This window comes from Odocoileus virginianus, chromosome 7 (genome assembly GCF_023699985.2).
Source record: "Odocoileus virginianus isolate 20LAN1187 ecotype Illinois chromosome 7, Ovbor_1.2, whole genome shotgun sequence".
In the NCBI taxonomy this organism is placed as follows: domain Eukaryota; kingdom Metazoa; phylum Chordata; class Mammalia; order Artiodactyla; family Cervidae; genus Odocoileus; species Odocoileus virginianus.
This window is the reverse complement of record NC_069680.1, coordinates 68,404,819-68,429,923: the sequence shown is the minus strand read 5'-3', so window position 1 is coordinate 68,429,923 and position 25,105 is coordinate 68,404,819. Positions and strand designations below refer to the sequence as shown.

The 25,105-nt window shown below is 56.6% G+C and overlaps 1 protein-coding gene across 6 annotated transcripts in view; it reads right to left on the bottom strand.

Moving 5' to 3' along the window:
* The window catches only part of ZMIZ1 (zinc finger MIZ-type containing 1), a 191,287-nt gene that overhangs the window by 44,573 nt on the left and 121,609 nt on the right, over positions 1-25,105 (bottom strand). Inside the window, exon 1 of one of the 6 annotated variants that reach the window (XM_070470924.1) lies at positions 24,316-24,648. The exons of 3 other annotated variants lie outside the window; for them this stretch is intronic. The gene's annotated coding sequence lies outside the window, so the exon portion shown is untranslated. Of the gene's footprint in view, positions 1-23,555; positions 24,186-24,213; positions 24,232-24,315; positions 24,649-25,105 lie in introns of those variants that run through there. 2 more of the 6 variants (XM_070470923.1, XM_070470922.1) reach the window with 2 other exon arrangements.

The following is a 25,105-nucleotide window of genomic DNA, read 5'->3' as shown; positions in this document are numbered from 1 at the left end:
CCAAGTTCAGGATTCCTGCTCTGATCCATGACCCCTGAGAAGAAAGCTGTCCCCGGAACTACCTGCCTGTCCTCCTCTGTGGGCTCACCATTGCTGGGTGCCCCAGAAACAGAGAAAGGGCCCCTCCCTGCCAGTGCTCTTGGATCATCTCCTCCCAAGAAATGGCACAGGATGCATGTGACCACAGAATGTCAGGGCTGGGGGCTGTGGTTGTCTGACCTCACGAACTCAGGCATCTGTTCTATGTGGCCACTGACCCAGCGGGCAGCCTGGGGCCACATGTGTATCTGTGAAATGAGGTGACAGCACCACACTACGGATGGGGAGGACCTAATGGGATCATGGAATGGCACACAGACAGGCCTTTTGCTTTCCCAACCGACTGGTGCCCTCTGCCTCACTGCAGCCTCACAGCGCCCAGCAAGGGGCTGGCCAAGGATGAGGTTGTCCGTGTCTTATAGAGCAGAAATGGAGGCCCAAGAGGTGGTCCAAGCAGCACCTCCACTGCTGGTCTGGGATGCTTTCCCTTTCACCCCCACATGTCAGTGATGTCACCTATCTGAAAGAAGGCACATCCCCAGGAGATGCCTCCCACCCACCTCCCACTCCCAAGATTCGGCACCACCCCAGTGCACTGTCCCTGATCTGCTACCAGCTTCCTGTGTGACCTCGGGTAACTTCCTTCCCTCTCTGGGCCTTATGTAAAAGAAAGGTGAGAGCTTGTGCTTTCTGAAATCTGTTCCCCATGAATCAGCCCTGTCCCCAGAGGACCCCTCCTGATCCCTTCCTCTTGGTCCTGCAAACGCCAGTGGGCGCAGGGCCTGGAGATGTGGGTGGGTGGGAAGGTGGGCGGGAAAGACTCTGACAGCCTCAGCAACTGGGACTACTGATGGGTGAGAACCTCCCTGTGGTTACAGAAAATGTTATTCCCTGGAGTGGGGGCGGGGGAGGTTGTAGGTTGAACTTGGGTGACCCTGACAGCTGACCCCTAAAACATAAAACCAGAGATGTTTTCCTTGAGGGAAAACCCTGCTCTCCTGCAAAATGGCTGCATCATCACGCTGGCACCACCAGCAGCAGCAGCACACTGTCCTGAGTTTCAACTGCTTCTGGCATTTCTAGATCATTCCCACACTTTGCGGCCAGCTCTGTCATCTCCCATCACTGTGGGAAAGAAAGTCAAAATGAGGAAGGATCGACGACTGGCCCTTTGGCTGTGAGTGACCCTGTTCCTCTCCAGCTCTTCCTGGCTGCCCCTCACCCACCCACACTCGGGCCTCACGTGCAGAGAGATTGACCAAGGAGGGTGGTGCCCGGTCCCAGGATTTGCAGAGAGGCCTGTGACCCAGCCCACCCAGCCCTACCTGCTTCCCCGAGCAGATCCTGCCACCTGCAGTCCCGTGGTCCAGGCAGGCAGGAGAGGGCCTCTGGGCTGTCCCTCACTCGGGAAGGCTCCACCAATGTTCCCACCCCCTCTCCCCAAGGGCTGCCTGGACTGGCAGGAGCCGGGAGTCTCCAAGCCTGTGAACTCACCCTGGGAACTGAACTCTGGGGAATCTGGAGCTGCAGACAGCTGATTCCCAAACCAGTTCTGCTGTCAACCCCGTCAGTCAACCTCATGGAGGAGGAAGCTCTGGGACCCAAAAGAAGTCAGACAGGTTGAACCTGTCCGTGAACTTTAGGAAAATCCCATCCCGAAAAATTCCTTGTCCACCTCACACCACCCTCTGGGCCTTGTGAATAGCTCAGATTCAATTGGAAAGACACCTGAAACAAGCTCAAGGTGGGGTAGGGGGTTTCATCAGAAAGACAACACACCTTTCTTCTCGGGGGTGCCCTCAGACCTACCAGCCTGAGGGATGGGCCTGGACAGGGCAACAGCCAAAGCATTGCTATTTGCAGAGAACAGCTGGTAAGGCACTGCTACCATGTACAGAACCCCACAGGGGCACTGGCTCACACACTCTTTGCCCCCTTGGACTTTTATAAGCCACCTGATGGTGGGGAAGTCACAGCTCCCATCTTAGAGATAAGGGGTCACAGAGACGCTAGCTAATCTGGCTCGGACACACCTGAGCTTATGGCAGGCCAGGACTAAGGCAGGATCCCCTCATCTTACCTGGGATATTTGCTGGTGGTGGGCTGAGTGTGGGGATCTAGACCATCTCAGTTGAAAATTATGCAGCGTTAGTAGCAAAGCAAGTGTTCTGAGAAGGGGAGGTGCCCTGAGCCACCTCCACAATGGGCCGAGGCCAGGAGGCCTCTGTGCACTTGACCCCAGATTCAGGGAGAACCTGAGTTCCAACAGGACATACCTCTCTGGCTACCCAAGCATGGACCAGAATATCCATGCGGGCTGAGATGTGGTGTGAACTGAGAGCCAAGAGTCTCCCTACCTCATTTCATTCTGATGTAGCCTTGGAGCAGGGTGGAGGAGATCCACGTCCAGGAGGAGGAGAGGCCCAGGGTGGTGAGGATGGTCTGCCCAAGCCACCAGCCCCGGAGTGATATTCCCAGTGCATTTGAAAGACAAAATGGGAGCCACAACAACCTGCCTGCTGGCAGAGACCACGCCCCTCATTCCTGCTGGCCACCTGTCCTCTGTTCCATGGACAGCTTCTCCTGGGGGTTAAACACTGCTGCCTTCTGCGCCCTACTCAGGAAGCCCGAGGGTATGGAGGGGATACAGGAATCAACTTCTTCCCTGGGCACTTTACTTTCCTGAGGCCTCCCAGCTGTGTACTCTGCTTGGCTGCGTCCTCCTGCTCCCAGTTTAAGAAGGAGAGGTCGATGTGGGGCCAGGCCCTTCCTAGGGCCAATCAGACCCTTGAGACCAAACACACAGCCTTCCACCTTTGCAGAGGGCCAGAAGGGCGTGAGTCTGAGTGCTCTCTCCATCAGCTTCAGCCCCCATGTCCAATCTCAGGCCCTTGGCTCTTCCCGTGGGAGCCAGGAGCCAGCGACAGACCCAAGGATCCTCAAATGGCAGTTTCCTTGCACCCAGTCTGGGCTTGTAAAGCCAGGGTTGACTGCCTTGTTTCAGAGCCTCAGGGTTTCTATAGAGAAACCACCTGGAAAACCTCCCAACCCTAAAGAGTGGCCAAGGGGACCTATGGTGTTGTGACAGGGGCAGGACAGAGATGTGGGGGCAGGCAGCAGTTTGCTGGTGATCCTTGATCACTGGGAGTTGGGTTCAGGTCACTCACTGCTCTTTCAGAAAGAGTAGATTCTGGAAAAAGCTGCTCACCAGAACTCCAGCTCTCCTGCCTCCAACTATTTGGACCCCACCTCACTCCCTTCTTCCCATGAATGAGTGACACACTTAACCTCAAAGGATCTCGTGCTTAACCTCAAAGGATCTCGTGCTTAACCTCAAAGGATCTCAAGTTCATGGTGCAAAGAAATGCAAACAGTTGTCCCTACCTGCCACTCCCAGGTCCACGCTTGCAAGGGGGAGGCCCAAGCACCGGGCAGATGGCTTAGAGGGGTGACAGGCCACTCCAGCTGTAGTCACTCTGGAAATCAGGGTAGCTGACCGGGCCCCATAGGTGGCATTTGGTGGCACAGTCAGATGCTACTTCCTGATCCCGCACCATGGGAGATGACAACCTTCCAGTGGGTTCCCTTCCCAGAACTGTGTGGCAAGGTTTTCTCTTATCCCCTTATCCAGCAAGGACAGCCAACTGTGGCACATTTCAAAGTGTCTATGTCTTAGCTTCCTAATTGGCCACTCCACTCTTTTTCTGGGAACCCCTGAGTGTGGGTGTTTGCTGGAACCCTGGAAACCACCCATGCCTGGCTATCATGACCCCCTCCAGGTGCTCAGCAGGGGTTGGGAGTGGATGACCCAACTGCCCCCAAACACTAAACTGGCTTCCATTTGTTCCATGGGGCTCTCTTTCTAAACGGCACGGGTCCCTGATGTATTTTGGAGACTATCTGCCATTCTTATAGCATGCTGTCTACTTGTTTTATTTACGTATAGGTAAACACCATGCAAAGAAAACCTGACACAGAGACAGAATTTATAGAACACTTTGGGGGAAGCAGGGCAGGAAACGCGAGAGGAGTTTTCTCCTTGCAGAAGCTCCTCTATGTGATGAAATGATTCTCTGTGAGGTTTCTTTAAATATCCAGCTGCCTCGTTGCAATGAAAATAAGAATCATTTATAAGAATTCCATTTACATCAAGCACTTCCTGGCTGCACCTGTCATTCGGAGTGTAGCACACCTGGGTGATGTCTAGGTAAGTGTGGCCTGGATGGTGAGGTCCCAGGGCAGGACTGAAGCACCGGGGTTTCCAGGCCAGGGGTTCTTGGTCCTGCCTGTGCATCAGAAGCATCTGGAAGGCTTGTTCAAACCCAGAGTGTTGGGTCTCACTCTTAGTGGGGCTTCTCATTCAGTGGGTCTGGGGTAGAATTTAAGAATGTGCATTTCTAACCAGGTCTCGAGTGGTGCTGAGGCTGCTGGGCTGGGGACCCCAGTTTGAGAACCACTGCCCTCTCTGATGGTTAAGCTCAGTTGCCATTTGCTGCATGAGTGGGGGCGGGGGCGGGAAGGGCTTCCTCCCTCTCCCCTTCACACAAGCTCTCTGGCCAGGAGGACTGAGTGACTGACAGATGGCCTCTGACCACGCTGCTGATTCCCCCTGATCGTTGTGTTCAAGGCTCTGGAGGTTTGACCCTGGACTCTCTTCCAGGCATCAGGCCAGGAGAAAGAAAACTGGGCAGAGAGTCAGGAGTGGGTGGGCCTGGGTTTGATCTACTATGTGAACTGCGTGGTCCTGGGCAACACCCTAGCAGATGTGCATACCTCAGTTTCCTCACCTGCATGTCAACCTGTCTCACCCAGCTGCTCTGAAGGTGTAACCGGCCAATCTAGGTCATATACACTTGGCCACATGGCATGTGGGATCTTAGTTCCCGACAAGGGATTAAACCTGCATATCCTGCAGTGGGAGCTCGGAGTCTTAAACACTAGACTGCCAGGGAAGCCCAACAGGGCAACCTTAACAGTGGCTCCTGTGGACTGAGAACTTGATTCAGACTGGGCGCTGTCCTGGCCATTTCGCACACACCATCTCACTCAGGGCGACACTTCAAGAGGTAGCTACTGATACAGCTGCCTCCTCATAACGGTCTTCCCTCCACCAATCACTAGCGTGTTATCTGTGTGGCCCTGAGACCTCCCTGCCTGGGGGCTTGCCTCCTGGGGGCCATCAGGACTGAGCTGACTCCTGCAGGACTCAGCATGGCTCCTACGGCTCCCAGGAAACAGCCCTCAGGGCAGCTCCAAGTAGGCAGGCGGGGGCTGACAGCAGCCTGGGCCATCTGCAGTTCAGGTCGGCTCCCTGCTTCTCTCCCAGAGCAGCTGGGGGAGGGAGTTGTCATTTGTTTAGGCCTCTGCAGTGTTTAATCACCACGCAGCGCTGCCTCCCTCCCTCCTCCCTGCTCCAGCGCCTGCTCTCTCCCTGCAGGAAACAGCATTCTGCCTTCTGCCTCTGAGAGAAGCCATGAAAAAATGAACACAGCACCCAGAGAGAAGGAGACAGGGAGCAGGGAGGGGTGTCGGAGCCAGATGACCAGCTGGAGAAGACAGGCTGGTCCCAGCCAAGCAGGTTCTTGTTGGGCGAGCTGAGGGGGCTCTGACGGGCTGGCAGGCCACGGGGTCTTGGATGGCCATTGGTCTCGGGGTTCAGAGCAAATCCATCTGCCTCAGAGGGAGCCAGAATGCAGGGCCCGGGCCTTCCTGCAGCTTTCAGAGAATCTGAGGACAGGAGTCTCTGCCTCTGCTCTGCAGAGGGCCAGGTCATGCAGGGACATGCCTTCAGGAAGGTCAAGTCCAGGCCAGGCAGAAACTTGACACACTCTCTTTCTCCATCCATTTTCCCAACAATCCTGTGATGGCAGTATCACTACCCCTATTTTCCAGGAGGAAACTGGTGCTCAGAGAGGTTGAACCTGCCCAACAAAAACCAGCCAGAACAACCGAGTGAGATCTACTTATTTCTAATTAATAAAATGACTTTTATTTACCTAAATAATGCACACATAGTCTCCTTAGAAAGCTAACATTTCAGATAAAGGGATTAGGACCCACATCTGTCGGCCTCCGACTCCACAGTTTTCCTATTACATCTGATGGTTCCACCTCGCTGTTAACACTTACACACCCTCCCTTCTTTACTTTTCAATGGTAGTTTTTGAAGTAGTGTGTGCGTGTGATTAAAAATATACAGAAGTAGAAACAAGATATGTTCTAAAAAACACAGTCCCAACTCCCCAGTCATGTAGCTCAGTTCCTCCCACCAGGGAAATCGTGCTCCTGGCTTTGGTTTTCTTTCCAGAATTGTTCCGTCATTGACATGTATTGCGGTCTTTACACCATCTGCCTGGAAGTTTCCTGCCCTGGATATTCACATGGTTCAGCCCTTACCGGCTTATTCATGGAGGGCTTCCCTGGCCTTTCGAGCTTGTAGGTGGCAATACCTACACCACCATCTGACTCTATTACCCTCCCCTGCTCAATCCTTCTCTGTGGCACTTACTGCCTTCTACTTTTTTATTTCATGTCTCATCTGATGCCCTACTCCCTGCACTAGAGCAAAAGGTCTTCCTTTTTTTCTGTGTGCTGTATTCACTGCCACATCCCCGGTGCCTAGAACAATACCCGACACACAGGCGACGATCAACATCACCAGGAGCGCCTGGCACGGGCCTGGGCACGGGTCTGCAGGGGCAGACCCCACCTTGACCCAGAGGGTGGCATGTTATACATGCTGAGCTCAGCCTCCTTTTTCAGAATACAAGTTTCAGCTCAAACAGATCGTTGTTCCTAGAAGACAGGAATGTGCTTTTTGTACCCCTTGTCTCAACTGAGGACTCAGCCTGGTGTGGGGCACACAGAGCCCAGAATGACTGGACTGGAAACTTGATCCCTACCTCACACCACAGACCAAAATAAGCAAAATAATACATTGTCTGGAAGATGGTATATGGGAAGAAACCCCTTCCATGAAGATGGAATATCTCCATGACCTTAGGACTAAGGAAGACTCTCAAAGAGGACACAACAATCACTAACAAGGAAGTTGAGAATTTTTCAACATTAAAGTCAATAACTTCTGGTATACCCCTTGAGATGAGTGAAAAGGCTATCACAGGGGAGGGGAGTGTCTGCACAAGACAGAGGGTGCAGACAGAGTACATGGCGAGTCCTAGATTAAAGGGCCTCTGGGGAGTCAGGCTCCCCAAGACTGCCTGCAGCCACCCAGGATGGCTTCTCAGAAGAGGCAGAAGGTGACTCCATCTCACTCATCACCCAGCTCCAGCCACTTCCTGCTCCTCCATGAAAAACCAGAGAATTAAGACAGACGGAAGAGCCCTAGCCCCCTCCTCCTTGCCCCACTCGGAGATAACCAAGCAAGAAAAAACAAATGAGAGAGCCTTGGAGCCTGGCAGGGCCTTGAGAAGCTGGGCTTGACAGGGCAACAGCATTTAGCAAAGCTCACATCATCCATCACTGGGGCCCAGTCATTGAGATCCTGGGCATTTGATTAAACTAATATGGGCGGCTGGGGCGAGGCATGGCTGGGCGCTTCCTACCCTCGCCTACAAATGAGACCGTCACACACAATCCGATTACCTTGACTGCCACATTTATCTCGGGAGAGGGGCCATCCATCACTCCTCAGCAGCTGGCTTTGCACATCCTTCTGCAGGAGGGGAGTGAAGCATGCCCCAAGTTTCAGCAGGCAGTGCTAACTTGGGCATTCATTCCATCATCCTCTTGGCAAGCACTGCCCCAGATGCCCAGTCTGGGCTAGGTTGTGGGATGGGCACCGGGGTGCAGAAGAGATACAGTCCTTGGCCTGGAAGGGCCCACAGAGGGCGTGTGAGGAGGTATGTGGGCTGGCAACAGAGGAAAGCTCAATGCGTCCTACACCTGAGGGGCCCAGGCTTGCATCCCAGCTCCCACTCCACCAGCTGGGACCCTGAATATGACATGTCACTGATCTAGCCCTCAACTTCACACCCACGAAAGGGAATGGCAACACAGGGCAGCCTGTCCAACAGAACTCCTGCAGTGATGGAAATGTTCCATCTCTGCGCTGCCCAGAAGAGGGGCCATGGGCCACGCATAGCTACTAAGCGTTTGGAACGCGCTGCTGCCCCGAGGAGCGGAGTTTTACACTGTATTTAATGTTACTTCATTAAATTTGAGTGTGACCAGCCACATGGGGCTCTGGCTCCTGTGTAGGACATCGCAGATACAGTGGTAGCTGCTTTTTTCAGGGTTGTGGTGAAGGGTCAAACGAGGCAGCCTTCGAATGCCCAGCCCTAAGCTCTGCATATGACAAATGCTCAGTGAAGGCTGCACCCCTCCTTCTCTGAGGCCAAGGATAACAGCAGCGGTTATCTGATAACATGGTCACTGCTACCGTCGAGTCGTCCAGCAGGACGGACACTCTCGTTTTAAAGAGAAAGAAGCAAAACTCAGAGGTTAGGATGGCACAAAGCGTGACGTGGCAGACACAGCTTGAGTCCAGGTTGTTGTGGTTTTGAACTCCCCGTCTCCCCACTGAACACCTGGTTACCCAGCAGACGCGCAGCAGGAGCAAGGCCCGCGGACAGGGCATGTGAGGGCATATCAGCTGGGGAGGCAGAGACCACCAGTGTGCAGACGCTATGTAACCAGCTTCCCCTCTGGACTGGACCCTTCAATGCCAGTGCCAACGTGGGTGCCAGGTACACAGGGGCACCTCAGAGTCTCCCCAGCCCCTCCCAGTGCAGGGCAGCACTGGGACAGCCGACAGAACTTTGGGTTCTAAATATACCAACCCTAGGTCCAGTGGTGAAGACTCTGTGCCTAAAAGCAGGGGGCACAGGTTCAATCCCTGGTTGGGGAACTAAGATCCTGCATGTTGTGAGGCATGACCAAAAAAAAAAAGGTTTTTAAATATACCAACCGTAGATGGAGCCCCCTCCTGAGACTCTCAAAGAGGACAACCACGCAGGGGACCTCCATGACACCTGGACTGGGGAGAGCCTGGGGACCCTGGACTGCCTTCTGCTTTATAGGATGTCAGTTTGCACAGACTAGAAGGCTGGCACACGTGGGCTCAAGCCAGCTTCACCAGGAACCTGGGCTCTGAGAGTTAAGTGTCCTCAGTGGGGGTCTGACCATCTCTTACAGGGCTGAAGGGGGGATGAGGGGCACTCATGAGTGTGCGAGCAGAACTCAGCACCTGCAAGTGTTGGCGCACTGGGACCTGTTCACATCACTGGTATTGTCCAAGCTCTCAGAGCGCGTCAGACACCAGGTGAGTCGCCCCCTAGCCTGCATCCTGTAGGTCTGGGAAGGCTGGGAGAGATGGCTTTTAGAAACAAGCACTCCAGTAGGGACCTGAAGACCCCTCCCTTCACTGGTGGTCTGTGTGACCTGGCGCCAGCCGCATCACACCTCCATCAAAAACGAGAATAAAATCACCAGCACGCCCTAATCCTCCTGTAAGGATCAGATGGAACATGCAAAAACACTTCTAACCTGGATCTGGACAAATCTGATAGAATCCAAGCATGCCAGTGGGCAGGCTTTCTCGGTAACTTCAGAGCAGCCTGACCCTGGAGAGAAACCACCTCCCTAAGGGAAGCCAAGCCCCCCCGCTCCTCCCCACTCAGAAACAGCTGGAGCTCAGGAGTCCAGTCTCCAGACATTCAAGAGACAGCCTGCTGGCAGAGGACTCATCATGAAACCAGAGGCTGGAAAGGGGCAGGCCCAGGTCAACGGAGGCCTGCTTTGTGAGCTCCTCCCAGAACTTGCCACGGGGGTGGCTGGCAGGCTCCCAGGAGTGGGCTGCCCTGGCTCACTGGCCAGGCACAGGGGCTCCCAGCTGGCCTGGGTGTCTGGGGGAGATACGGGGGACATGCTACAGCTGTAGGACGGAGTAGGCTGCTCTGGACGGAGGGCAGGAGGCTCCTGGCAGGAGACCACCACCCGGCTGGGAGATGGGGAGGGAAGCCCATCTGGCTCCAGGTGGGAGCCAGGCCAGGAGAAGAGTCTAGAGGGATGAAGTGACCTGGAAGAGGCAGAGATGAGACGGGGCTGGGGAGAGGGGAAATCAGGGGACTTGAGGAAGCCTCCCCTGAACACCCTCTCCCACCAGACTCACCCATCTCTGCTGGCCCAGTGGAAGGTATACTTAGCCACTCACACATTAGTATGAATGAGTTTGTAACAAACAGTACCAAGATGAGCAAGCAGCAATAATTAAAGGAAAAATAACAAGGTGGGGGAAGGTGGCGGGCACCTCGCCCTACCAGACAACCTCCACAAAGGCAAGGAAGACACCAGTGCAGACCCTCTGTCGCCGGGACCACTAGCATTTCCCCCCACCCCCCCTTAAAATGCCAAAATGCCAACACTCTTTTGTTGCCACTTAAACCAATTTGGGGGTAATTCTGCAGGCAATTGTCTTCCTATTTACAATGCGGCTCAGTGATTGCATGGAGGCTGCCGGTTCAGGCTGTAATTGTATGGTAATCACTTCTGTTTATGATCGATGCGGAAATCACTATTGTTTTCCAGCAGGCTTGTTAAATCAAAAAAGTGCAGGGGTTGGGAGGGAGGGTTTATTTCTGTGAGTTGGAGCCCCGGGAAAATGAAATTAAGCAGAGCAACTCATTGTCGGGGGGGGGGGGGGGGGGGGCTTCTGACGGCAAAGACACCCTCACCAGCTCAGAACTGAGAGACATAGAGGGACCCAGGGATGCAGGGACAGTGAGAGAGATATGGAAGGCGTGGATGGAGAGACACAAGTGAGCAGAGACACAGGGAGGCAGGCAGGGATGCCGAGGGAATGGCCTAGCTCAAGACAGAGATGGTCAGATATTCGGGTGCTCCAGAGGTGCCAGACAGATCCTACTGCTCACGTATGCAGAGATGCCAAGAGATAGGGCACCCCTTTCCACCCACCCACCCTTCACCAGCCCTGCCCTCATCCATTCCTAGGGAGGTGGGGACAACCCAGGTGCCAGGCAGCAGGCCAGGCACCACCTGCCCCATCTGGGATCTGCCTTCGGTCTCCTCGCCCCTGCCCCAAGGCCACCTACCTGCCACCTGGAAACAGGGTGGCAGATGGCACCTGGGGGGCTCAGGTGGCAGGACCAGGGCAGCGCTGTGAGTTATGTGCTGTGAAGAAGGGGGTAGGGTGAGGGGGTGGGAGCCGCCCACTCGGCGGGCAGAAATCTGAACCTCCCAGAGGCTGCAGGGAGCAGGCATGAGATGGGGCCGGCGGCAGGGCCTTCCAGGCATCTGGGCCCTCCGTGGCACCACAGGACCTGGCCAGCCCAGGCTGGAGGCCAACGCCCCGCAGGGAGCGAGCAGGCACCAGCTGCGTGTGCAGCGCGACAAAGCCCTAGGCTGCAGGCTGAGCTTGGTTGAGGGCATATGTTTATTTGCTACTACATGCTCCTCTTCCCCAGCAAAAGAGACCATCAGGCAATGCGCTGAAAATCATGACTCTGGCCAAAAACATGAGGTGTTTGGTTTCTAAAGCCTCCAGGCTCGACGCCCCTTGCCTCTGCCAGCAATCCTTGCAGCGCCTGGTTCTCTACACCTGTCTGAACCACTCTCTGTATTTCATGGTTCTGCCCCCGCCCCCCTCCAGGAAAGCCTTTCTGGGGTTCACCTGGCTGGACCCTCCTCTCCTGGGCCCCCCAGTGCTGAGTGTCACACTGGCTGTGATACCGCATTGTGGTGGCCCACAGCTGGCTCGAACCAGTTCGGTGAATCAACAGTGAACGGGTGACAGGCAGGCTGGGCCCTATCACTGCTGACCTCGCAAAGCCTAGAGCAAGAAAACCACTCGACGTTGTGGGTAAGAAGGCCACCCTGATCCGACGAGGTGGCTTTCTCCAACCTGGGGTGCCTCGACTCTGTTGTTGAGCCCTGTGTGTTGTCCTCAAAGGTGGTGAGAGCCCGGGGATGGAGGGCAGTAAGCCTTCCCTGTCCTGAATGGAGAAGACCCTTCCTGTTGTCCCTTGTAAGACCTCCTGAGCCCGGATTCAGGCCCTGAACTTGCCCTGGCCCGGCCCTCAAACAGGCCACCTCCCAGTCAGGCTGGGCCATGAACTGGGGTGCCCTGGCTGCCTAATTAGGGGCTCGGCAGGGCATACCAGGCAGCCGCTGGTAAAACCTTAGAAGTGGAACAATCACTCCTAATTGGACTTCCAGGATTTGGCTTAAAAAAACAGACTGCTTCTCCCCTGGGACCTCGCTTCTGAAGGATATACAAACAAGTGATAGTTGTTCAACATTAAAAACAAAGTTGGCTAAAATGAGAATTTAAGCTACAATGAAGTTGTCTAAGTGGAGAGGGACCCCCCCAAGGGCCATGAGTTAATGTGTGTGCACGCGCGCATGTGCAGACCCGCACATCCACACAGCGCAGGCTGGGTGATTAGCAGGTGGATTGCCTTTTAGGGTCACGGTCTCCTCTCAGTCCCTAACCAAGCCTGGGATCCTATGGTCTGGACTCTCCACCCTTCAGGCCCTGTCAGGAAAGGGACAGGAAGGTCTCTGGCGGGCCAAAGACTTGCACTCTGAAGGTGGGAGGCCAGAGCTGGAGCCTCAATACCACGTGACAACCCCCACCCACCCTCAGCCCCTGTGCCTGCCTAATGTTGGCAGCAATTGTATCCCCCGTCCCAGGGGAGAGATGGTGCCACACAAGTGGAAGCATCCTTCTGGACCCTGAAGCACTCTAGAAACATCAGATGTTTTTACTCCCTGCTCCCATCTCAAAGCCAACCTCCGACCTCTGTTTATTGAGCACCCTGAAGGCAGGACTCTGGGTGGGAAGTGTAAGGTAAGACCACCTGGCCCTGCACAACCCCTCAAAGGGGCAGAGTGGTCCAGGTGAACTTGTAGAGCCACTGACAGGAGGTTGAAGCTGGCAGGCAGAAGCCAGGGCTGCTGGAGAAGGAGCCAGGCCAACGAGGGAGGTGCTGGGCCCGAGAGGTGGGGCAGTGAGGCTTGGAGACTCAGTCTGGACTCTCATCCCAGTGCTAAGCAGGACAGGAATCAACCACCCATTTTTCAGAATGGGAAAGTAGAGCCCCCAAGAGGCAAGTGACTTCCTGATGGTCTCCAAACTCTACTGTGCTCTGAAACAATGGCCATCTGAAAGTCTCTCTCTGCAGGCACCTCTGAGAACAGAGAATTCTGCCATCCCTGAGACAGGCAGAAGGAAGCTGTAGATAGCCAGGGCTGATTTCACCAGGAAACCATGAGAGGCCTTTCCTGAAGGTCTGGGAGGGTCCAGTCAGCTACCGGAGGATGGGAAGTGACTTCTGGGGTCAGCTCCACGAGCCTTCCCAGGCCCCTTCTCCAGTCCCCGAGTGGTGCAGGCAGAGGGCTGCGGAGCCAGATGCCCTCAGCCGTGACTGGGGAGGAAGAACATCCTGAGAGCCTTGGATTGGGCCCCCTCTCAGAACCCTGTGTCTTCCCTCTGGTTTGAGTGGGCTAAGGGTGTGCCTGCATGGGAGAAGGATCAGGAAAGGTCCAGATGCAGTGCCTGCCTCTGTCCTGGTCCCCAGGCTGATCAGGGGACCGTCCCTCCTAACCCAGCATAATGATAATAACTAACATTCATGAAACACATCCCCTGTGCCAGGCACACGGATGTGGGGGGTGCTCACAGCCACCTGGAGGTCACTGCTGTGACCACCCTGCTTCCGTGGAGGCTGAGGCATCTCAAAGCTTCAGTAACTCGCCTGAGTTCACACAAGTGCGAAGTGGAGGGGCTGGCTGCACAGCCTCTCCCTGCCACTGCCCACCACGGTGGGCACCTGCCTGCCCCAAAGGGAACAGGACCTGCTAATTCTTACACGCACATGCCATGGTGCCCCTCCCACATCATGGACACTCTCAACATCCCCCAAGTTCACAAATCTACACAAACCCACGAGAACACCATCAATACACTCATCCAATAGTCATTAAACGTGTGTCCCGTGTGTGTCCACATGGACACATGCCTGTCCAACCTCATGGGTACATGATGTATGTACGCAGATGCAAAACCCATGTAACATTCTCCAGCATTCCATCTTATACTTTTCTGCAACAGGCACACTCCCACTTCACACCCGGCCCTGCACACCTGGGGCCTTCCAGTACTGCCATCTTCATTTGAGGACTTTAAGCTCCCAGAGGGCAGGAAACCCGCCTCTCTTCACAGGCCCCACAATGCCCAACCGAGAGCCAACTCTTCATTTGTTCGTTCATTCATTCAAAACATACTAATGTGTACTTTTTGCCTACTTGGATGCAGAATATACACACTTGAATGAGCTATAGCCATGACCTGGAGGGGCTTCCCCCATGGCGCAGTGGCAAAGAATCTGCCTGCCAACGCAGGGGAGGTGGGTTCGATCCTTGAGTTTAGGGAAGATCCCCCTGGAGTAAGAAACTGCAACCCGCTCTAATATTCTTGCCTGGAGAATTCCATGGACAGAGAAGCCTGGCAGGTTACAGTCCAGGGGGTCACACTGAGTCAGACACGACTGAGCACACATGCACTTCATGAACATGAGGAAATAAAACATTCCCGGGCAAACCTCACAGTGAGCCTAGAGAGGGCACGGGCGCGTGCATGAGTGAGTGCACACGTGTGGAGGGCATGAATGCAGTGCCTTGGCAGGACTCCTGTAAAGGAAGGGGGCCCACATTTTGCGGAAGAGGCAACTCATGCGGCAAAGGGGAATCACAAGCTCCTGACCACCTGGGTAGGGTGCCAGGAAGGCTTCAGGTAACAGGTGTCTAAGGTGTCTAAGGGAGGCATCTGGGGAACCCAGGCTCTGGGTGGCCAGACCCACCCCGGGAAGCACCCCCCCCAACATTCATCACAACTGGGGAGGACACCTCCATGGCGAGGCTGTAACCTGAGGACAAAGATCTTATCCAGGTCATCAAACGTATTTCTCAGAGAAGGTATACCACCACACAAAGCTTTGAGAGGATTACTGGCCCCTGACAGGACTGATGCTGGGAGGCTTAATTCCAGGGAGGTGGGTGGGCTGTGGGGACTCGGCTCCCAGGGTGCAGGGTGGGTTCAGGAGGGTGGATGGGTGGTGATGATCCCTCTTCTGCTCACTGGCACCTTGGGGCAGGGGCATGCGGACAGCAGAGGACCCATTTCTGTTTCAAGGATCCAAGTGGCCTGGACAGGAGGAGCCAGGGCCTGTGCTCAAACAATGAAGCCACTGCTTGGCCCTTGCTCGCCTTCCTGTCCCGATGCTGACCTCTGAGCGCCCCGCTCCATGGGCTGGGCTGTCTCCCTAGGGCAGAAGTCACTAGAGAATCAGCGGTAAGGCTGCCCTGGGTCCAATGAGGTGGGGGGGGGGGGGGTTCCTCTGCTTTGGGTGTTACTGCCCTGAGCCCCAACCAGGATGGTGGTGTCTGTCCTCCCCCGACCCAGGGCTCCCAGAACTGCCCAGGAGCTTTGGGGACCTGATGTTGGCAAATGAAAAGCAGACACAAGTGAGGGTTGAAGCCACAAGCTTCTCTCAGCAAACAGTGAGGGAGCCCTATGCCGGGGGCAAAGGAGAGGGTGGAGGGAAGGGTGGGTGGCTGTTGGCACCAGGATTTCTCAGGCTGGGGGTAGGGAGGTGGGCATTCTGCATGTACGCCAGTTCAGGGCTGGCGTGGGAGGAGAGGCACCCCTGTGCAGGTGCTGGTGAGATGGGGAAACATGTGGATACACTTGGGCTGTGATGGAGGATTATGAGGCAGGGAAGCAGGAGGATGTGTACCCAGAGGAACGGGCCCAGCAAAGCACAAGGAAACCCATGACAGAGCAGCAAGGACAGTTGATGCCTACTCAGGGCTGAGCAGGTCCCAGCGCTGCGTTCCAAGCTTTAGCTAGAACATACTCTTTAATCTTCCCACAGCCTGATGAGATGGGTGCTATTCCCCCGTTTTACAAATGAGGAAACTGAGGCTTACAGAGGGTTAGAGGACCTTGTGTAGAACCAACAGGAGAGAAGGGGGAGAGATGCTGGTGAATAAAGATGGCAGGGCCGGGGATAGGGGGTGGCCTCTGAGGTCTGAGGTCCTCCAGTCCCTAATAGCGGGGAGCCATGGGAGGACCATGCCCTCCCCACCTGCAATGCCTCCCCATACCCACTTCTCTGGGAATATCCAGGCCTCACCTCCTCTAAAAACTCTCCCCAAGGAGACACATCCCTAGGAAGCCACATGACCCAGCCCTGCAGCCCCAGGTACATGAGGTCTGATCCCCAAGACTGTGGCTGTCTCAGACTCCGAGGTTGGGCCTGATGCTGTCCGGCCTTCCAGAGTCCAGCACGCAGCACCCAGCTGTTGTCAAGCCCTAAGGTGTGAGACAAATCAGCTCACTGGCTCCTGGGACCTCCCCCAACTCCGAGGATTTCTTTTCACTGAGTGTCCTTCTGGGAGCCCTCCGGACAGCTGAAGCTGGGCCTGGACCCGTGGGCCTTATCCTGCCAACCCATCTCCTGCTGGGCTACTGGCCCCCGAAGCCACCTCCACACATGCAGCTCACAGACCCTCTGCCTAGCAAATGCACTCCACACAGGCTGGGGGCTCATGGACCCCAACAAACTATCCGTGGACCTCAGAAGGGAGACATTCTTGGACAAGCTGCTTAGAGGGCTTCAGGAGTCCAAAATGTAGCGTACAGCTCCTTTCCCAAGAGGGAAATGAAAGTGGGCACCTATTCTGGCCCCCCGCCCTTCCTCCAGGGCTAGGACACAGACAGCTGTCTCCAGGGCAGCCCAGGCACTTCTCAGGACAGAACGAGTGGCAGGCACACTGGCACCCCTGGCTCTCCCCTGCTCTTCACAGGTTCCCCTGTTACAGCAGCCATGCAGGACGGGGGCAGGGGTCCCTGGACAGCCTGCCCTCTGCCCTGCATGGCTAGGTCTCCAGTCACAACACACAGTACAAGCAGTACCTTACAGACAAGGAAACTGAGGCCTGAGGTGTGGTGGGACCCAGGCTCTTGGGCTGGAGAACTCAAGAGAAACCCTGAGCCCAGCTGGTCTGGAAGCTGATCATACGCCTCGAGGGTATTAAGTCAAAACCTGATAGTAATGAGAGTTGCCACTCATTGAGCAATTCCTATGTGCCAGACACTAAGCGCCCGAAGCCCCTTCTCATCTACTCCCTGCCGTGACCCTGCGGGCACGGGCAGCTCTGTTTTATTAATTTAGGAGACAGAGACTTGGAGAAGTTAAGCGACTTGCCCAAAGTCACCCAGTAAATGACAGATGTGGGTTTCATAATTACTCCCCTGACGCTGTCTTGGGAAGGATGCTGGGAGGCCTTGCTGAAGAGCCCGGGGTGGGGGTGGGGTGAAACAGGGAAGTTCTGCAGGGCCGGGTGATTCACAGAGAGAACAGCGGGGAAAGTCCAGGGCCCTGTGCATGGAGGGAGGGGCGGCAGCTCCTGGCAGAAGGCAGGCAGAGACTGTAGGACCCAGCCTCCCTATAGATCCGCAATGACAGAGCTGCAAGGTCCCTTAGGCACCCTCCAGCACTGTCCAACAGAATCTTCCGTGATGATGGAAATGTTCAACCACTGCTGCCCAATATGGTAGCCACCAGCCCCATGGGGCTACTGAGAACCTGAATATGACCTGTGTGATTGAGGGCCTGAACACTGAATTTCATTTAATTTCATCCAACATACACTTAAATAGCCACCTGTGGTTAGTGACCTTTCTATCAGACAGCACAGTAAACCCAGTGATTCTTCCTATAGGCGGGATCCCCAAAGGATGAGGGCTCCCGCACATCACAGGGTCACCTTGGGAAGCCAGAGCTGGCCTGAGAGCTTGGAACTCTCCTTTTCTTCCTGGGTGACTGCCTTCGCTGCGACCCACAACTGAGCCTGGGCTGGTCATTTAAGAGACATATATTGAGTACCCAGCACTGATACAAGTCATGGATGGCCTGTCTAGCAATGTACAAGCTAGTGGGGATGACGGGGGCTCCCCTGGTGGCTCCATGGGTAAAGAATCCGCCTGCAATCCAGGTTTGATCCCTGGATCGGGAAGATCCCCAGGAGAAGGAAATGGCAACCCACTCCAGTGTTCTTGCCTGGAAAATTCTATGGACAGAGGAGCCTGGCAGACTACAGTCTGTGGGGTCACAAAGTCGGACATGACCAAGCAACAAACACACTTTCCAGTGGGGATGACACCTGGTGGACAAGGGTCCAAGATGAACAAAGAAATGAAATAAACCACCAGCAGACAGGTCCTGTGTGTGTGTGCTGGGGGCAGGGGTCTAGGGAAGGCCTGCTGGCTGGTGCGCCTGGAAGCAGCAGGGTGGAGAGGAGATGGTAGAAAGAAGGGCCCTTCCCTGGGCTTTTCTGCCCTCCCCTCTGAAATGTGGCCCCCCATTTTCCACAGCCTCCCTCCCACACATAGGGTCTGAACCAGATGCTCTAAGGCTTCTGAGCACAGCTATGAATCTGCTAAACGGATCACACTCTTGGGAGGCGGACAGGGTGCCTATAAATCACCAGCTGCCTCAGGCTCTGCCCGGAGGGGGCACTGAGAGGGTGTAAGGCCAAACTCCTGCCAGTTTAGAGGCTGTCCACTGCCACCTGTCCTCTCCAGTCCCAGCCCCAGGAAACCGCCCACAGAGATTTAAACCCTCCCAGGGCGTGGCTTTAACCCCCAAGGGACTAGGGGCAGATTCCACAAACAAGGTTCTCTTTTTTTTTTTTTTTCCAGGAGAGCGCAGAGGGGAGGCCTGGACAAGTTCCACCAAGTTCCCAGAGCTCCTCAGAAGAGCTGGCTGCCGTGGCCCCCCACCACGGGCAACCGCAGAACAGGAACCCTGCAACATGACAGGCTTTCCATTGCGTCAGCAGAGGCAGGGACATTCCCGCAGCAGAGCTCCGACCTTGCAGGGCTCTCCCACTTCCCTGCACGGATTCCTGCCTCAAGCCAGCAGCATCCCTGTTCCCGGAAGCCCTTGGAGTCCCACAGGTCTCCCTGGCTCCTCCCTAGCTCTCCCCTCCCCTGGGGATCAGACCTGAGCTCCTGGGATAAGATCTGTTTCAGCAGTGGCTCCACTTCCTGTACTCGTCTCTGTTGCTTCACCTGGAGGAACCACCTCCCTAGGTGTCCCAGCTGAAATTCATTCCCTTTCTCATCCAAGACCCCAAATCCTACCCATTTCCAAACTCAAGGACCGCCTGGGAAGTTTCAGGCTATCCCAGTCCCGAAGCCACCACTTTCCCTTCCTCCTTTTCCAGCTCCTACAGTGTGGAACATAAGACTCTATTCATTCAATTCTCCTCATCCTGGCATCCCTTACTATCACCCACTGCATCCTCAGATGCTGGGGGTAGGTAGCACCCACAGGCAGGACCAAGCCTTCATCAGTCTCCTGTCCATTCTAGCTCAAGACTCCAGTAGTTTAACTCCTGGAGTGGAGTCTAGCATTCAGAGCTGAGACACAGGGCAATGTTCTCAGTAGAGATGAGAACACAGGCCCCCAGTGGGGAAGTGACTTGCCAAAGGTCACACTAATTTGGCACCAGATCATAGATGTTACCACTTGAATGCTAGGCCCTGGAGCCATGCTGCCACCAGTGGTATGGGAATTATCTGAACCAAAGCCAGAACACAGAGGCTGGGATGTACCCCAGAGCTACCGAATCTCCAGGGTGACTGGGGAGTCGCAACGTCAAGGAATGTGGGTGTCCTGGCCAAAGTCCTGATCTTCATTCACCAAACATGCACAAAGAACCAACTACAGCCCCAGGCCAGGAACTCAGAGGGCCTGCCTTTGCCCCAAGGGTAGGTGGGGACAGTCGGAGAACTCAAAAGGATCTCGGGGCTCCAAGCAGGAATCTGTGCCTGTCTGGGGCTACTGGCTAGCTCAGCCTGACGCTCTGGGTGCCCGAGGCAGAGCCTGGCTCTGTCAGTCAGGTGTGAAGGGCACACAACACATTAGATACTGGGGACCAAGAGCATGTGAGCATCCCCAGGTGGCCCACCTCGGGAAAGGCTCAGCAAGCAGAGGCCCTGAACATTGCCCCCACCTCACTCAAGGGGACTGGGAACCTGGGGTTTTCCCCAAAGCTCCTCTCATCTCTCAAGCTCCCCTGGATGTGCCTTGAGGAGCTCCTTTTGGGTGTGCTGGGGTCCCTGGCAGAGGGCCAGCCCCTATTGAAACTTCCCCCTTCAGTCAGCTCAGGCCCCAGGGGAGCCAGAGGCTACAGTGAGGCCTGATGTTCACAGGAGGTGGACACCTCAGGATACCTCAGGACAAGGCCAGAGACAAAGTGATCTAACAGGGCTGGAGGAGGAAAGTGAAGCAAGGCACAATGAAATCTCATATAAACTTCAATTTCAAAACAGCAGACAGAGATCTGCAGTGGCCACGAATGGGCATTAGCTCCATCACTAGCCTGCCCTGCCATGTGACCTGGGGGCAGGAAGTCCCTTTAACCCTCTGGCCCAGGAGCTCCTGGAGAGGCTGCAAATGCTTGGAGGGTAGGGGCCTTGTTTTTCCCTGAGCAGGCTCCCTCGTGAGGCTGCTGCCTCTCTGCTGGGCCCTGGGAGAGTTTTCTCCTGCAGCTGAGGCTTCAGGGAAAGCAAAGGAGAGGGTGGCACCTCAAATGTCCCATCACATGAGGGACACAGGCCCTGGCAGGATAGGAGCAAAGGGCATACTGTGCCAGCCAGATGGCCCCCGATCCTTCTCCTTCCCAGCCCTGGCTGGGGCCTGCACATCTCCCTTTGGGGTGGAGCTGATGAACCTGGCCACAGGCCCACTGATGGGGTCCTCCCTTGTGGAGAAGAGCCGCCTCTCCCTTGGGACCAAAGCCGCATCCATCAAGGTAAACACCTCCCTCGCCTGGAGAGCCTGTCTCCCTCTCCTTCCAGCTCTGCCAGCAGAGAACTCTCTGTTCCTGGGGACGTGAGGCTGAGCTGGCTCTCCCGCCCGATCGATGGATGACTTTACAAAGACTGACGCCTACCGGGCACCAAGACAGTCCTTGGGGAAGTCTGTGGCTGTTCCGGGGACCGCTGCCCACCCGTGACCCCTGGCTGACCTCTGCTGGGTGGGAGTGCTCTGGCGGAGGAGTCGGAGACCTGGGGCTCATGCCACTCACTAGGTGACCTTGGGCAGAGCTGAATCTCAGCCTTCTCCCATGCTAAGTGGGAGCACCGGGCTTGTCTATACTCCCCTTACTGGGAGGCTGTCGGAAAACGGAAGGTCCCTGCATCCTATGGACTCCTCCTGCACTGTCCCACTGTCTAACATCCTCACCTCATCTGTCCTAAATCTCCATTCTTCCAGGCTAGAGACATCCAGTGGAACTTTCGGCCCCAGTGGAAATATTCTATGATCTGACCTGCCCAGTCTGGTAGCCACTAGCCACATGTGGCTGTTGACCATTTGAAACGTGGCTGGTGCAAATGAGAAACTAAACTTGTAATTAAGTGTACAAACAGCCACATGTGGTTAGTAGCTACCATACTCCACAGTGCAGTTCTAAACGGAGCTCTGCCATCCTCATTGCCCGGGGTGTGACCCAGAAAGCTCCCAGGTAGGGTTCTGGTTGAACATCTGTGGGCGCCTTCAGTCTGACTGGCTAACAGCAGACCTGGAACTCATCTCAGAGTTCCCAGGGACTGAGCTTGGCCTCAGCCAACACTGACTTACAACCAGAAGCACGCTTTCAATCTCTCCATCACCTCCCTACTCCAAGAGAGGAAAGCAGCACAGGACCAGCTATCTGCTCATGCACTCCCTCAAGAGTCACTGAGTGCTTACACCAGGCTATACTGGGATGAGTAGCATGCGGCTCCTGCCTTCAAGGAGCTCACAGTCAAGGCCACCCTCCGGTCACAGTTATGACTGGCTTCCTCTGTCCCCCTACTGGGTGGTCCCGGCCCGGGGACATCAGTTTTTCCAGCTGAAATGGGGCTCCCGAGTCCCTGAGCACAGAGGCTGTGGGAAGAACCAGGAGGTGAGAGAGACAGCAAGAGGCAAAGGGGTTCTTGCTGAGGACGTGGCTGTGCAGGGCCGCGGAGACGGTGGAGTGAAGCAAGTCTCAAACTCTGTGCAGGCTGCTGCTTCCGGTAAAGACCCAGATTCTCACCAAAGCATCACTGTTTGGTGGTTTCTCACTAAGGAAGTTCAGGGTAAAAATAGCTCAGGAGGGGACTTGAATCCTGCTAGCTGTGGGGGTAGTCACCGCCTGGTTAATGCACACAAAAAAAGGGGAACAGGCTTACTAGTAGCCACGTGGACTTCAAGGCTCACCTCCCTACACCTCCTGTTGTGGGATAGGGCTTTCTACTCTGCAGTGGATGGGAGACGACCTTCCAGCCCAAAGTCTCAGAAGTGGAAGGGGCTGAGTTCCTATAAACCACCTGGGGTCACCCTGATCTCAGGGAGCCATCACCCTGCCCACTCCAACTCCCTCCCCAATTGGATTTCTGGCCCACTCTCAAGGATGGGCCATTAAGAAGCTCTCTGGTGCCAACTCCTTGCCAGCTGCCTCACAAGACCTTCCTGCGGGAGGAGTTTCCAGCCATGCCTAGTAACCATCTGCCAGTCCAGCCTGATGGTCAAGGGCAGGGAACCTAGGTCTCCATCCTGAGAGTGATGGTCTCCTAGAGCCCATCTGTGGTGCAAACGGAGGGAAAGACAGGGAAAGACAGCCTGACCTCTCCTAGTACCACCCAAGCCAGCTTTCAGTTGGACTCAAGAACAGAGGCTTATCTAGTGCACCAGGCGCCAAGGCTTGTAAGATTTCCCCAACACCAAAACCACGTGCTCCTGACCACAGAGACAGACCTTCAGCCCAGGCAGTCCTCTGAGAAACCCTCTCTCCAAGGTCTTAAATGAGATCTTCACAGCCTGGGTCAGGCACCACAGAAAGGCCCCTTCCAGGCTCTCTGGTGTAAACCCATTTCTCCTCCTCCAGCCCGCCTCCCAGCAAACACTTGTCAGAAGTATGCTCTGTGCCCACCACCTCTCCAAACGGCACCCGGCAGCAATGGTGGCACCACCAGCGCCCATCGGGGTCTCTGGGTGCTGTCAGCATCAGGGCTGCATCCTGACAAAGCAGCAGCTTGAAGTTAAGGACCCTCGGCCGCTGCCTCCGTGGAAGGCTTCCTGGCCCTTTCAGCTATTTGCAACAGAAGCAGCCAATTGAGGACGCAGCCTTGTAAAATGTCTGCTGGAGAGCCAACACTTCACCTTTGGGAGTGGTGGGGGTGGTGGGAGGGGAAGCCACCTGGCCCTGGGCCCCAGAGAGAATGAGGGCCCTCTGTCTGAGCGCACAAAACGGCCCGGTGCACGCCGGTGCCACTCGCGGCCAAGCCTCGGGCTGACACCATGCAGCACACGGCGCTACCCACAATGCACCGGCCCTTCTCTGTCACACACAGGCACGCACACTCACCCCAGCTCCCGGAGGGAGCCCGGCCCGACCCGCGGGCGCCCCGGCGCCGACCCCTCCAGTCCCGCACTTACCTGGAACTTGCACCGGCCGCGATCCCGCCCTGGCGCCCGCAGCGGGCTGGGGCCCGGCCGGGGGCGGCCGCAGCGAGCGACTCCGGGCAGGGTTCAGCCGGCGCGGAACAAAGGCTGCGCGCAGGCAGCGGGCGCCGCCTGCATCCCCGCTCCGCGCCGGGGCGGCGGCGGCGGCGCGGGGGCCCGGGCAGCTCCGGCGCCCGCTCGCTCCGCGCTGCCCGCTCCGAGGGCGCTCCGGCTCCCGCGCTCCCGCTCGCTGCTGCCCGCCACCGCCGCCGCCGTCCGGCTACCGCACCGCACACATCAATTATTCATCGCCCGTCTCCAGCTTCCCGGGCGAAGCCAATCACAGTCGGAGGCTCTGCTAATGGGGCCGCCGCCGCCGAGGAGGCAGCCAGCCGCGCACCCGGGCGCAAGCGACAGCCCTCCGGGGACGGGGATGGGCCGGGGGCGCGCGGGGGGCGGGGGCGCACAGGGCGCGCCGGCGAAACTTCCCACGGCCCGCGCCCTGCGCGGCGCTCCCGCACCCCGCCGGCGCGACCACCCACCCTGCTTGCGTCCGCGTGGGGCTGGGGGCTCCGGGGAGGCCGGGCGCGCCACGGCTGGGGGAGGGGAAGGAGGAGGAGGAGCGCGGGAGGAAGATGAAAGGCTAGCAGACCTGCCTCGGCGTCTCTCGGGAGCCCTGGCTCGCGCGCGCCCTCCCCGCCCCGCTAGTCTCGCCGTCCGCACCCCCGCCCCGCAGCCCGCCGCCCGCACTCACTCGCGCGCGCAGACCGTCGGCCCAGCCACTTTGCTGCGAGGGAGCGCGAGCGAGTATGAATCCGAGGCAGCTCACATTTCAAACTTGCACGCAGGGGTGGTGCTGGTGCACGCCGCCGCTGAGCGAACGCACGACCCGACGAGCGGCGCTCCAGCCTCCGGGCGGGGGCGGCGACAGGCCCCCTTCCCTCCCCCGCCCAGGCAATTAATTGGAAGCAACACTTGTACGAGTGGGTCTCCCGGAACGCTGTCGCCCAAGGGGGCCGCCGGGAAGGCACAGGCGGTGGATGACTTAGGGTGTCTCCTGCCCCCCAGGAGAATCCTCCCAAGTGGTCATGCTAATAAGGGTCCAAGGCCTGGTGGGGGCGGAGGAGGGAGCAGGCCTGGAGGCGGCCTCGGCCCCGGGGGAGGAGAGGGGGCGGGGCGGGACTGGGGCATCCGGATTGTGACCTGGTTTAAAGGATTTTCGGAACGGGCTAAGGGGCGGAGAAGGCAGGCGGTCTAGCATCTTCCCTGGCACAGAGGCCCCTGCCACCCCTAGGATTTCCCGAGGCAGGGTGAGCGGGCGCACGTACGCTCGAGCTCGCTGACTTCGGGGAGTCCCAGTGCCCTGGAACCAGCGGTAGGGAAGCCGGGGGTGGCGGCTGCGCGCGGCCCTGCCCCGCCCCGGGAGCTGCTGCCTTCTGACATTGCATCCTGTGGTGGCCGCGGCCTCTTCCTTCCAGCCTGTCTGTCGCAAGGGCTCCTGGCGCTAAGCTGAGCCTGGAACACCCCTGGAAACCAAGACGCCG